Below are 13836 nucleotides of genomic sequence, written 5' to 3' on the forward strand. Positions count from 1 at the left end.
GGCTCGCAACGGGCCAGCGTATGACTAGCAGATACTCTCGGCGTGAGGGTGCGCCTTCGCGAGGGTGGGCGGGTGGAAACGAGGGATGCTGGGCGACGGCGCGGCCTGCGGCGCCACCCCCGACCCCTCTGTGCTCGCAAAATCCACCAACTCCCTCCCGATCTCTCTGCCTCTCACGTTCTAGCTATCCTTCCCTTTTCCACCTTTGTTGCCGTCTCTCTTTCTCTTCAGGACTTTCCACTGTCCCGCTCCATTTTCCACCAACTCTCCGTACCTCCGTCTTTCTTGCCGCTGCCGTCCTTTCTCTTTGTCTCTGTTTCTCATTCGCTCGTGACTGGAAGCAGCGACGATAGCGTGTCGGCCTTATTCTTCTCCGCCTTCGTGGCTCCTTTCCTTACTTCTCTTCTCGCAGACTTGCTCCACTCTCTCTGTTTCACGATTCTGCAAGGGGTACACGCACGCGAATCGGGTGCTACGCTCGATCTACTACGGCGAGACGTTCGATGCTCTCGCATCGAGAGGAATTAATATCGTCGGACTGGTTCGACGTGTAGGCTGCGGTGCGGTGAAACGATGTTTGGCTGGAAAGTTGCGTAACGGACGTCTTTATGCCTCGTGGAGCAATCTTTCAGTTCTAGGAAATAATAGTCGTGCGGATGATGGAATTATACCAAATCGAATAACCAGATGGAAGATGAATTTCAGAAGAATTTAGATTCGTATTGTTTATATTTGTGTTCTAATGTAAAGATTCGTAGTTTCGTAGGCGACTGAACTGAAACAGTTCCTTAAGATTTGCCCACTTGCGAACATTGAAACGATACTTTTTAATATTCGAAAAAACACCCAAAATAGTAAATGAAATGATTATGAAGCGTACGATCGATATTTTTCTCTGAATTCCATTCGATATTAATGAATAGAAGCCTTTTTTGTCCTTTGCGGAAATCAGTGGTATCCTGTTTTCATACAAAATACGGGATACCATAGTGCGACTTTGTACATACAAGCGTGTTTTGTATACGCGCATATGCATGATTGATCGCAATTTCGATGGCATCCAACTGTTCTTGCTGACGCAGACTGTACCTTTTTATATTTGCTACGTTCCCTGACGACTGAATGCGATCTTGCTGACGTTGGTATTGACTACGCTATTTGACAGAATCCCTGTTCGTGACTGCCTCTGTTCTCGTACGTATTTGTATTCCCTGACACCTGAATTTATTTTCACCGATGAACGATACCATTACGCTCCTATACATTATATTCACGTCGCAATATCGACCAACGCGAATGTCCCTGTCTTCGTTGTTTTTCACAACTGGAATACATTCGATTGGAATTTCATCGGTATACAGTATTCAAGACTACTTTCTACGGCGACTAACTCTATTTATCAACGACTAACTGCATTCTTGTTGAGTGAATACATTCTTGATTAATAACTGTATACGCTGGCTGGAATCTGACTATATTCTTCCCACCGTTCAACTATGCTCGCTAACAAACTGCTATTCTTGTCAAAGTCATGGTGAGCTTTGATTGTACGGGTTTAATTTCGCTTCCCTCGAAATTTTGTTATCGTCATTTAGGAATATCGTCGTTTCATATGATATTCGATTATGTGCTCCAATAATTTTCGGGTATTACGTTAATCATAAGATATAAGGATTGCTTTGACATTTCCTCCTCGTAATTTCACCTCGTTTCTTCCTACAATCGCCCAGAAAACGGCGACGACGATTTCAATTTCTCTTTTTAGAAATTTTCTTGAAATCTTGGAAACCAGTTTACCAGTGATATAATTTTACTAACTTTACTCATTGAATACGGAATTTTATGATATTCCATAGAATCTTTATTCAAAAGTTTCCCTTTGATTTGCTTATTTTTTAAAATGACTTTTATATGAAGCATTAATCCTTATTGCTTGGTCTAAAACAAATCCTATATTGAATTTAGAAAGTTTCTTTCTCATTTAATTTTTTATATAATTCTCAGCAATTACACTATTCATAACTATATTTTTCACCACTCACTGTTCAATTGAACTGTATTTTTGAAACACCCTGTATATCTACTTCAGGCGCTAAAACTTTCGTGACTCCGTGCACTCGACGTAGCGGAATTTCTTATTTTCCCCACGTTTTCCTTTCGTATTTCGAGAATAAACACACGCTACGCATTTCAGTCGGAAATTTCTTCTTTTTGCTCAGTCTTTGTCCATCCCCTCTTTCGTTTGATGAAACCTTTATTCTTCACGATCGAACATATATCAGGCCATCTTCGAACATTTGTCTTCCACTTAGGTAATTATTCGTATTGTTTGTGTATAATGGTGTCTTTATAGGGGTCGCTTCTATTGCGACTGATTATTCATACGAGAATACTGAAGAGAAAGTAACTTAAAGACATTTATGTTGTTGATGTTAATCGACATTGAAGATCTAATATAACGATATTTTATTAGAAATATATCAAGCTAACAAAAAAGTTCGTATTTAGTCTTCTATTTAAAACTCAACATTTACGAGTTGAAATGCTTCGTTGGAATTTGATTATAATATAATATATTATAAAAAGCAAAAGGAATCTCTCAACTTTGTGCGGTTGAAATGTGAAAAGAAGAAAAATTTATATAAATTAAAAAAGAATCCTATATATGTAATTAGTATTGTTCATAATTTTGTATTCACGTGACGTTTTCCAATTATATTATATATCTTTCAGAGTAAAAAAGAGACAATCCTGAAAATGTCTAGCCGTCACTCTAATAAAAGTAATAATTATTTATTTTTAAAAAGCTTTTAACAAAGGATTTGTTAAAGCTTGTAAAATAAATGGAATAAAAAATTATCTTCTTTCAGTGGAGGCAAATGGATTTTAAAAAATGACGTGGAGGTGAAAACCTGTTCGTTGGATTCTCTGTCTTCATTAAGGTCGAGGTAATAAGACTGTTTGAGGATAAAGGACTGTAAATGCGGAATTGCATATTCACGAATTACAAATTAAAGGTATACCAACCGTGAAGAAAATAAAGCTTAAAGTGAAATGCGAAGATAAAACGATACTTGCGGAACGAGAAACGTTTTTTGCTAAGTTTAAAAGCGAGGAAAGAGAAAATTAATGTTTGACGTAACATATGAAAGTGTAGTAAGAATATTAAAGTTAGCCAACAACTAGTTATTTAATTAAACGTATGAAACAGCCAAATTAATAACGTTAAGTCTGGTATTCTCTAGAACGTCATATTTTTCTTTCCTTAATATACAATAAGTCAGGGAAATATTCAAATACTTGCATTTCGCAGAGATCACAAGAGTATTTAAACGGTCGATTATCCATTGTATTAAGAAGCTATTGTGCTTCTATATAACTTTTATATAACTAAGAGATATTCGACGCATGATTTTTATATTCAAAGATTCTTCCATATATTTGGTATTTTGCATTTCCTTAAAAAATTATTCGTTTTAAATTACATCACACTCGAAACAGACACGTTATATGCCAGCAACGCAGATTTTAGCGTTCGCGACCACGAGCAAGCATTTTCTATAAATTTCAGCGAGCACAAAGCATGATATTACGTTAGCGGCACGCTCAGCCATTACAAAATAGGAAAGTCCTGAGTATCATCTCGCGAATTCCTCGCGTTATTCACCGTTGCTTCGATCGGCTGGTCCTCGCCGCCGCTCGTTTTTCCCTTTGTGCTCTTTGTCCCGCTCGGGCTACGCTTCATGCTTCCTCGGGATCCTTCTGCTTTTCATGCTTATGCCTCGCTAGCCAACTAGAGGAACATATACTTTTTCTCTTTTCCTTTTGTCCGTAGTATCCCGTTTCGTTCTTTCCGCTTCTTAACCATTTTTCTTCCATCCACCCGATACGCCACCTCAGTCGTCGTCCTCTTTGGATCGCGAACAAGACCACCGAAGCAATCTATGAAAAACCGACGCCGCTTTCCTTCTCGTTTACGCGTCTCTATATTCGCTTCCGTGTATCTTTGAATCTTTTTAATAGGTAGAATGAGTAGCAATCGTGTTAAAAGGACTAAAGTATTTATCTTAAAGTAGAGAATTCTTATAGATTTAAAATGTCTTTTGATATTCCATTACACAGAATAGCGAAAGAAACTGATTTTTGTTGTGGAACGAAATAAGTATATTGCTCAAAGCTTATCGCGTCCCAGGAAAGGTTGGATCGATATTTCCGGTCGAAAGACGCGATTGTTTCATTCTGTTCCACGGGACAGTGAACGTTTCAAGCTGCACCACTCTGGAAAAATTTCGCATTTTCGATCGGGAGTGTCCGATTGTTTTGGATCCCGCAGGAACGGGAGGCAAAAAACGCGACTAGTTGCGACTCGTTTCTAGTTGCAACTACGATTGTTTTCGGAATCCAGTGGAGAGAAAAAGTTTCCACTTCAAGCCGAGGTTCTCTGCCCCGATTATCCACAGTGTTCACGCCGAAAAAGCAACTTCTCGTCTTCCCCCAGCTGGAATTCCGATTGTTACGGAACCCGTGAAAAACCGCGGCCCCTCGTTTCGGACAGAAATAGATGGTAACTCAGGTAATTTTTTTTTTTTTATTTGACAGTCTGTGAAGTTAGTGAAGTTTCTACGGTTCGGTTGAGAGAAATTGCTATATTGGATAATATTACGTGCAATAGCATTAAATTTCACATATATAGCAGTTTCAACAGTCGATATACTCCGTTGTGTATTTGGCGAGATCGAAAGGCAATTATTCACTACGAATTTCTTTTATAGAAAGACATTTGAGAAATTCGGATAGATACTACGCTTGATTGAACATTTAATGCAGAAAGTAAAGAAAACAGCGAGGTTGATTAATGTTAGGTACAAAATGGAGGTACGACTGAATTGAAAGAATTCAAGCACTTCAGAATTTTTCAGATGTAATATAAATATGAATTTTCATACTGGAAATTGAGCATTTACCTTAAAGTGACGTTTTCGCAAACTACATTCTCTTTTGTCCTCTATTTCTTTTGAACGAATAGGACTTTACCATCTTCGTTTGCCTCAACTTCTTACTTTTTCACTTAAGGGAGAAAGTATACCGAGTAATGTCCCAGTTTCTTTCAACAAACATTCGCGTCGCTATGCGGCATCGCGAATAAACGTTCGTCGATCATTTCTTGCGTTGCTAGTCTTCACTATTACGTATTGCTACTCGGCGTATTAATAACGTATCAGCCAAAGTAGAAAATCGTGTAACGATAAGTAGAATACGATGTAAAGTAGTGTGGCAACTAGAAAGTTGTATAACTTTATACACTTGCGGACAATGGCGGTACTGTCGCTTAGTAACGAATGTACTCTAAGTATATTCTAACTTATTGTTGATCTATTTGTGAAGAAAGAATTTTCAATACTTTTCTTGTGAGTTTTTTTTTTTATTCATTTAGAAAGTTGAAGAAAAGCAATAAGGTCGAAGATACACTAATTACACCTTTTATTACTTCAATTTATGTTACATACGTCGTGTACAGGTTTCTCTGATGGTTAAACGTTGTTGAAAGTTAAGCGAAGCAATACAGTTTGTTTCTCAGCGCATAGAATAACCAATTAATTTCAAATATTGCAATGAAATATACACATATATATAAAATAGAAGCAAAATTCACATTATCCAATATACAATAAAAAATCTTTCCTTCTTTCTTCGACAATTTACGCAAAGATTTTTAAAGCTCAATCCGAAACCTCGACTTCTGCGAAAAGGGTTCAAAAGACCGACTGATTTCTCCAGATGTGATTGCACTGCAATCTAAGAATCCCATTTCTCATCGTATAACAATTTCACGACAGATGAATTCTGGTTCTTGGAATCTCTACAGAATCTCACGCATCGTGTTCTCGTTACTGTTTTCTCCGTGACGACCAACCCGACGTTCAACGTAACGTTCCCCTGCAACGCAGCTTCCTGTCATTTGCTGAAAATTCCGCAGGCGCGATTTTCAAAATTAATTTAGTGAACACTACCGTAATCGTAGTTTCTCTACATACTCTCTAATGACCCGTGTGTATTTCTTGACTGAAACTCACTCTATCCATATGAAAATTATTGGATCATATAATACAATTTCACAAATTTTTAACAAAATAGGAGCTTATTTTAATAAGTTCGCTTAGATAAGCGATTCAATCAGCAGAATTCTATCGTAATAAATAAACAAATAAATACAAAAATATATATACAAATAAATATCGTGTGCTGATAGTTAACATTCACATTGGTAATTAGATGGAATTTAAAAAAGATGGATTTTTTCTTTCTGATTGATGGCCTTTCAAACGAATTTTAGGGGTGGTCTCACATGGACAACAAACCTGATACACAGAGTAGTCTGATCATGAATATGGAGAAAGCGACGTGGCGTTTAAGTGGTACAGGACTCGGTGGACTTGTATCGACACAATGTATACGGAAGTTTAAGGGATGTTTACGTGGTCGTAGGGAAGGTGTAGGTAAGAGGATCGAGACTCGTTGGTGGAAGCATTTGTTAGCGTTCAAGGATAAAAGATCGTGTAAGAGAAGGTTCAATTTATTTTTCCTGGGCGTTATGTTTTTTGTCGTCTTATGCGGTATTGATTCTACCGCTCTCTCAGGGATTTTATTCTCAATCCCTTGTTGTTGGGTCTGTAATTCGAAGGAACGTAAATTGGAATTATTCGATGTAATCTGTATCGCAAGGAATTTTGTTCTCTTCCGAATATACGTGAACTTGTGTAATAAATAATTTTTCGAAATTTATTTGTTTTCTTAGTAATTCATTTGTACATAAAGTAACTATATCTTAGCGTATATTGTTAACATATTTGATAAATAAAACCTTACTTCATTCAGTAATGAACAAATAATAAATAAAGTGCCATGGATTGAAAACTCGATATCCTTTATTCTTACGATCCCTTCTGAAATTAAATAAACCTTCGTTGTTCCTTATACGTATTACGCTTAATCCGAAAATCAATATCATTGCCCAGCTTTATCCGGGCAAAGCTACTATCTGTTGAGCAACCAGTTTATACCAAATTGTCATAAAGTTTAACAGCTTAGTAGATTCACTACATTTTGTCTCACGCTAATTAATATATTACTGACCTTTCTAGACCAGTACTATAGCTTACTACCTTTCTGCATTAAATTAAAATGAAAAACATTTTTTAAAACAAAACAAACTTGTTTTATATTTTTTCCTTTATCACTGTCTCTTTCCCTACTTTACAAATTTACATCAAACAACGCCGACAATATGCATCCAACAAACAAAAATATAGTTAGTAATTACTACAAAGCTCTGATAACCAGTCAATCAACGTCTCGCAAGATACAGGATTTGCATTCGCGGACGGCTGCACGAACAGTTTCCGGCAAGTTTCACGCGAGTTTAATTGCACTTTAATGAACTAGCCAGTCACCGAGAAAAGTCTCTCTCTCCAACTTTTGCCCCCTCTCTCTCTCTCTCTCTCTCTTCCTCTGTCTCGACAAGTCTGTTCAAAGATTAAGACGACCTTTGCCTCAAACCAAGGGAACAGCGTAAAGCACGACAGAAGGGGCAGTGCGTCACACGACCAACGCTTGCACGTTACTCGTGGAAATCTAATTCCGAGAGTGGTCCTACTCGGTATAATTGAGAACAAGCCGGAGAGCGAGCGATCGTTTGACCGTACTTCATCGAGCTTTCCTTTTCAATTATCCTAATGGCCAACAGATTTTTGCCCCCGCTATGTGAAACAATGCCAGTGACGTGGAACGATCACCACTTAATTTGTAACGTACCACTCGGAGAGACGTGTTTATTGGTTGCTAGATTTGAAGGAAATTGATGGAAACGCTGAAAGAGCTTCTAATTTTATCATCGAAATCAAAACGTTTTACATAACACGTTTAGAAAAGTTTTCGACAAGTATTGGACTACTTTTGTCGGTTACTATAGTTCTATTGTAAATAGGTAACGAGAGTATTTTTTAATCAAATAGTTTAATTTTCCTAGTAATGTGAAGAGAAATCAGAAAACTTCTATGTTATTAATAGAATATGTAAATAAGAACATTATGTTCAAACGGAACGACTCAATTACGAATCTCGAGATTTTAAGTAGAATAGCACCGTACCGTGTCAGACGCAGCCTATAACCTACAGCGATGAGCATAGAAATAGAAAAATGCTGCTACTAATTGTATTCTGAAATGTTCTTATTCTATTTTTCCTGTACTATAAGATTTAAAGATACATTTTTTGTACTTTGATGAAAACGTTGGAGACGTTTCTGGCTTTTCTGCTTGACTTTTGAAAAATATATTGCGAGTAATAGAAATATTACAAAATTCCCTGGGAAACCTTTTTTAAGCTTAATTCGTGCTTGGCTTGGAAAGTATGATTTATTTAAATATCGATATTTTCATGTCACATCGATCCATCAATGACATGCTGTTTCTGACGAATAAAACATAGAATCACTGATTAAACAAAGAAGAAGAAAATAGAGAGAGGAGAGAAAATATCTACATTAGATCATCCTACTCTCTTTAGGCTTTTCTATGTACAAAATGTAGGGCACGAGGGAAAAAGCACTTTCCGGACCTAGTTGGGTTAGTTCCCACTCCATTAAAATCACGGGTATTACACATATTTCCTGCGACATCGAAATTCGAACGATATTTGACATTTTAGACGCGTTCTTCAAAGCAAATAAGAAATTCGTCGAACAAAAAAAGGGCGTTTTCAATACCTTTCGTGTTTTTAAATCATATTAGGATAATTTTTCGTAGTAGGATAAAAACGACATACCTATTTTTCATCCTAAATTCTGTTAATACACGATTATTTTTGATTTTTTACTTTTACGTTTGACTTTTTGTTTACGTGCGCAAGACGCACGATTACAAAGCCAAAGATGGAGGAATAAAAATGTAAAATATGTTTCGATCTTATTCTACTTAGCATACAGCAAATAAGTACGCGAAATGTGTGGAAAGAATTCCAACAATCTCATATAATATTTAAGCCAGAATCCACCTTGTTATAATAAAAAATCGTCACGTATCGTATTAGTAGAATTCCATTTATATTCTGTCACATTTCTCGGGCGTATTTGCTTTTTCTATATTCGTAAAGCGTACTGCCTTCTTCGTGCATTATGTGAAAACTTCGTATATTATTACTATATCGTCTTTTGTAAATTACATAAAGATAATTAAACGTAAAATATCATTGCGACAAGGATAAGACAAGCATATTCTTTAAATCGCCGTTAAGGTAAAGCAGTAAAATGAGAACTGGAAATACAAGAAATTCATTCAAACGAGAAAATGTTTTTCAATCTCTGCTAAAGCAAAGCAGTTAAGTAGAAAATGAAACTTCATAAATTTCATCATAAAAACATTTGATATTCCTAGTATAGCAATAAATAAAACAATAAAAGAAGAAACTATTGGACTAACTATTTATCGATGCTGATTATTGTTAGTGCATATTTTATCTTCTGTATTGTATTAAGTAAGAATTTTGTCAAGTCGCAATATATTTATTGCCAATAAATGACTGGAAATAAGTAACTATCAATAATTTGTAATTCATCTTGATTTTTCAAGGTATATTTTCTCATGGGAAGGCAGATAAATGAAGTCACGCAGTCACAACGTCACGCGAAACAACGTAGTACGTGCATAATGCTGAAGCAGAGGTTGCTGGCGTAACATCGCCTAGTCACATGCAAGGATTCCGTCTTGGTCTCGAATCACAGTAAGCTCGAGGTAATTACAGGTAGGCAGTGTGAGCAGTGCTTCCTGGTAAGCCGATAATTGGTGTCTGTTCGACTCAGATAAGGTCACCGTCTCATCGACAGACTCATACAATCTACCAACTTCCGCTTAACCTCTTGCATTACAGCCTTTTTATCAGCTACTTAAATGAATTAACGATTATAATGGTTGATTCTGTATTATATATAAAATGTTGTAAAATTATATACAATTTTATTCATTAGTTTTCAATCCAACGAATTGAAATAAAAATTAGAATTCAAGTGAAACTTTGTTCAATATAAATATAAATGTATTTTTGATGAATCGAAATTACTATCTATATCGCGAATGTTACCTAATATCGTAAGATAAAGGATTAATTTCTTCGTATTTTTCTATTAATACAATCATTAAATATTTCTTCTTCTCTCTTCTTCCTATTTCGAAATTTCTCAGAAATTCGCACAAGGGTAAGTATATTGTGACTTTTTCGATCACTTCTCCGGCTGACATATTTCTCTTTTACTTGTTCCTGTCGTTCACTTGTCGATTTTACAAGATGGTTGAAATAGGAAAAAATAAATCAATCTCGTGATCGTTCTGTGACATCCGATGAAGAAACATCTACGAGTTTTCAATTGAATTCGCATCTTTTTGGAAGAAATATAACACGTGCCAGACGTTCGTACTGAAAGATGTATTTAACGCAGTATCGATGAACAATTACTGTTAAATAACACGATCAGGGATTACCGAGTCGCGAGAGCGAATTAATCGAGCGAAAAATTTCCACTGAAGTAACGGCGACAGGCATAGTTCCTTTGTAGAATAGGTGTACTTTCTGCGTGCGATGACAACGCTTTGTTCCGAAGCTGACCTGGATAGTGCGAAGAAATAGCAGCGCATGCTATAATTTTAATTTTAAATATTTTTTGCGAAGGTATTCCGAGATATCGAAGTATGTGTTTGAGGGTAAAGCTTTTCACATCTCTGAATTTTCTATGTTTAGAATTTTAATTTTCGAAGTTTGGAATATTTGAAGATTCGAATTTTTAAGTATCTGAGATCATAAATCTTTGAATCTTTGAATTTTTTAATTTTAAAATCTTTGAAATTTCGAATCTTTCAATATCTGAATCTTTGAATATTTAAATTTTTAGATAAATGAAACAAATTTCCTACTATGACAGCGTACTTCGTATATATTATCTTGGACGAAGATCGAAATATTGTAAGGTTACGTAAACTTTAAACTCATGTAAACGTAAAATTCGTTAGTCAGTTTCGTGAAAATTACTTTCCCATGTTACATATTTGCATACTGTGATGGGTTATTTGTCTTGACTAAAAGTACACATTTTACGCGAAATATAATCCACTGTGAATGATACATAATGCAACGAATTTGAAAATCTGCCTCGAAGGAAAAAGCTTGTACAATAAATTGAAATTGAAATAATTACTGAAATTTATTTATTAATTCATGATTTTTATTAAATGAAAATATGAAGGACAGAGGCACGGTGTTGAATATCCATTCAGCCGGCTTCCATTATATTCACAATCATTTGAATATCGTCTCTAATGTTTCTAAATGTGCCACGATATTCTTACAATTGCTAAAAAATACCAGGAAATATTTTTACTTGAAACATTGTAGATTGTAAAAACAAAAGTGCAGAATTTCCTCTTCCACCTAATTACTTTCTCCAATATCGGATCTAATTAACCATAATATCATTTTCCCAACCTTTCAAGAAAATCCAACTAATTTCAAGTCTCCAATAACCAACTGAATATAATCAGCATCAAGAACTTCATAGTAGCTATCAGAAGCATCGGAAGTTCCTTAAAACAAAATACTTTGAAACTTAAAAGCGAGGCAAGAAAGACGAGATTGATACATATTTACGATACACTGGAGACAACTTTCCGATGAAACCGATGCCACTTTTTAAAACGATTGGAGTATGAGCTTTCTCTCGATGAAAAGCGAGCAGAGAATCATAGGAATTCCGCACGATACTCACAAAGGCTAAGAAACGTTCAGTTTGATGGCGAGTATTTCAATCGATAGGGCAGAACGAATTTAACAAACTCGTTCTCTTGTTTAACCGACAGAGTTTCAGCAGCCACTACACGGTAGAACGGCTGAGGGCAAGTGGCAAAGATTTGCAGTGGTTTCGAGCGTACTACAGAGAGAACCGATCTGATCAAGCATGCTCTCCAATTCCTGGTGTACAGTAATTTCGCAATCGGTGTTGATTAATTTGGATCAAGAACTCGACTATCTTCTGTACTCGGACTTCTCCTTGTTGATAAATTACGAGATTAATTACACGAAATTATTATCGATTGCGACAAATCAAGTTCACTACGATTGTTTCGTATGTGTACACTTTATAGATTATCGTCAAGTAGTATATTGGGTGGAAATAATAAAGTTTATACGTTTCAAAGATCGAAACATCTAAACAACTTGAGACAGTTTCTGGAAACATGAAAATCTCTTTCAGGAATGTACACCATTTTATGTAAAAATGTATCCTTTTGTTAGCAAAATATTTGTAGACAAGTAGAAAAGATGATTATATTCTATCAAATTTCGTGGATACATTTTAATAATACTAGCTACAATTCAGTATTCCAGTCCAAAAGCAGTATTCCAGTGCTGCAACATTTTTCATGAACAATTCAACGTTTTAATCGATCCCAAATCCGCTCGACTTCGTTCATCGACTCTAGTTGTTCCAATAAAAATAGTCCATTCACGGATCGTCCAGTTTACGCAGTGCCAGCGCGATTAAGGATTCCGCGAAACAGCGAATTCTCGAAGAACAACTGCGTGACTCGTTCACTCGGCTGAAACCCGGCGGAGTAACTCGATCGATCGCTTTTCTCATCAAGCTCTGCCGCGTGGATCAGCTAAAATAACGAAATATAGTCCAACAAATTTCGTAATAAAAATAAAAATAAGAGAATATTGTAGGCATGTTTAAAACTAGTCTTTCGAAACCTATTATATTTTATAGCAATAGAGATAAAGATTTACAAAAATCTATAAGGTATGAGAATTAGAAGATTAAGTAAAATGCGGATGAAGGCAGACTAACGATAAAGTAAATCCAACCGTGGAGTGAACTCGCAAGAAAAACAGGTCCGCGGTTAAATAAAAAGCCCGTTAATTCCCGACTGTCAACCGCATTAAAGCTGGCCAATTCATTGAAAGTCAGGGAACGGGGTCAGTTCCGCTAACTAAAACGATTTCATCGATAACTATACCGGAGGCTGGCAGCCGGAGGTGGGATATTTAACACGTACGAACTCATCTGGGCACGCGCGCATACACACACACACACACACACGCTACAACCAGCACTATCACCGTACAGAAACGTCGTCCTGCTCTGCTATTGATATATTTCGACGTTTACGACTTGAAGTAACTTTCCCTAATATATGGCTAGACTTGGATTGTAAATTTCCTCACTTCCGAATATGTACCCGTTCCAGACCACCCAACCATTCTCTATAATCCCTGCCCTCTTCTCTATATTTACTCGTACGCCCCTAAACCACTATTCCAGCCTAGGGAACGGATACGGAGGATCGTGGAAAGGATCGACGGAAAGGGGAAGATCGTTCGATCTTCTTCGACGTACGCTCCTATTCATAGTTGGCTGGTTTTATAGAAAACGTGATAAATAACCGAAAATTCTGTATTCATGCAAAATAACGATTTAGATAAAGTAATTATATATCGATGTTCGCAATCTTTCATTTTTAGACAAGTTAAACCGGAAATTCGGAGATTTCTGTTAAAAATCTGAATCTGGCTGGCGGAATCATTTGAGACATATTATACATATAGAGCCAACGAACGAGAAATAATACAATGGAGAATCCACTAACATAAAGAAATGTCAATTTCACAAAATTTTAATAATCTCTGATAATTTATTATTTTCTGTAAATGCCTTCATACTCGTGAGCAATGAATAATTCAGCGTCTATCAGTGTTATCAGGAGATCGTATAACGTTGCTTAACATTGTTCC

General features: G+C 36.2%; 1 protein-coding gene across 1 annotated transcript in view; it reads right to left on the reverse strand.

The window, feature by feature from the left end:
• Positions 1 to 13836, reverse strand: part of LOC100749771 (neurobeachin) — a 418748-nt gene that overhangs the window by 240767 nt on the left and 164145 nt on the right. The gene's annotated exons all lie outside the window — the stretch shown is intronic.

Source organism: Bombus impatiens, unplaced genomic scaffold (genome assembly GCF_000188095.3).
Source record: "Bombus impatiens unplaced genomic scaffold, BIMP_2.2 scf_0543, whole genome shotgun sequence".
Taxonomy (NCBI): domain Eukaryota; kingdom Metazoa; phylum Arthropoda; class Insecta; order Hymenoptera; family Apidae; genus Bombus; species Bombus impatiens.